General features: G+C 43.8%; 1 long non-coding RNA gene across 1 annotated transcript in view; it reads right to left on the bottom strand.

Annotated features, from left to right (window-relative positions):
* Positions 1 to 857, bottom strand: part of LOC105546408 — a 150,641-nt gene extending 149,784 nt beyond the window's left edge. The window contains exon 1 of the long non-coding RNA XR_001007087.1: positions 578 to 857. This is a non-coding gene — a long non-coding RNA (uncharacterized LOC105546408). The remainder of the gene's footprint in view (positions 1 to 577) is intronic.
* Positions 858 to 1,481: the final 624 nt, after the last annotated feature.

Raw genomic sequence — 1,481 nt, forward strand, 5'->3', positions numbered from 1 at the left:
CCCCCTCCCCCACTCCCCCCCACCAAAGTTAATAAACTTGGAGGAAAGTTTGGAATATTTTAAACTGGCCTGGCTTGTGCGGTGGAGAAAGTGAGCCTAGTTAGTGCCACGCATGAATCTTGATTTCAAAATATGAGTATCAGACATATTCTGGAAACTGCACACACGCTCTGGCAAATAATTTGATTCCCTTCATATCGGTTTTCTTAATTTAGCTTCTGAATGCTTATATCTCATATGCATAGCAAAATAATTGTGCAAGTGGCAATTAAAAACCACCCACTTGTTAATGAAAATTATCTAAAAACACAAAGCATGCTACTATAAGTCAGATTCATAGAAAAAAAAATGTTGAAGACACAGGACACAGAAAAAAAAAGTTAAACACAGAAATACAATGAACAGATAGTAAATTGGAAGTTCAAGAACTTACTGAAAATCAAGAGTTAGACTTTTCATCCAAGGAGTCTTTTTCTCCCACCAAGCATCTAAGGTTTTCAGTAAAAGAGCCCAGCCCCCTTCCCCCAAAGCCAGTGGCTTTTGTCCTGACCTAGAATAGGGTTTGTGGGGACTGTACCTGAGCCGGGCTGTCTGCAATTTCCAAATTGACAAGAAGAGACTGGAAGATAAAGAGCATGTTCTTACAGGTGAAGAACAATTTTGCAACTTTTCCAGGCGACACCCAGGAGAAAGCTTGCCTGCTACCAACTGCTGCAGAGTCTGGGCAGAATTCCTCTAGAAAGAAAAAGAAAGTCTTTCCCCCCCCTCCCTGTCTGCCTCTCTCTGTCTCTAGTTCTCTTTCTCCTCTGTGTCTCTCTCTCTCAGATCCAATCTTTTAAGAGCTTCAGCACATTGCTAAGCTAAAGGGAAATTCTCTTTGATAAAGCGGTGTTTCCAGCTTCTGGGTTTTAAAACCTAAATCTATATTCAAATCTGGCTGAAGGTGTGTTCTGGGATTTATGAAAGCCTCTTAAAGGGGTAAATTTACCAAACCGTGACAAAATCATCACAATCTTACTTTAGACATCTGAAGTGGATGAGAATTTTAAAGAGACCCTTGTTTATTTAACACTGTCCATTTCCAACTCGTAGTTTATTGGCCCGGTATTTCTGCGAAGTTATTAGACTAGAGTGCAAAGGAGAAGCGGGAGCTGTCTGCTGCCGGCCGCTGGAAGGGCAAAACCCTCTCACGCCCCACCACGCATAAATCTGCCCCTGTCAAATAGAACAGGGGGATTTTTAGGGAGATTCAGCTGCCCTCGCCATCTGGGAGGACATCGCAAACCTCTACATCGGGCTTGAAAGGTTTCCCTGAACACTGAACCCTACAGCAGATGGATCTCCCAGCCCAAAATGGTTTACTTGGTGGAGCTCGCAAGAGCGTGTTCTGATATTTCTCCATCCCACCCTATGCCTACTGTCCCCGAGGCCTCCCTCCGGCCTTCCCCTCTGCCAGATCCACAACGTCCATTTTTCTTCTT

This window comes from Mandrillus leucophaeus, unplaced genomic scaffold, assembly GCF_000951045.1.
Source record: "Mandrillus leucophaeus isolate KB7577 unplaced genomic scaffold, Mleu.le_1.0 Scaffold359, whole genome shotgun sequence".
NCBI lineage: Eukaryota > Metazoa > Chordata > Mammalia > Primates > Cercopithecidae > Mandrillus > Mandrillus leucophaeus.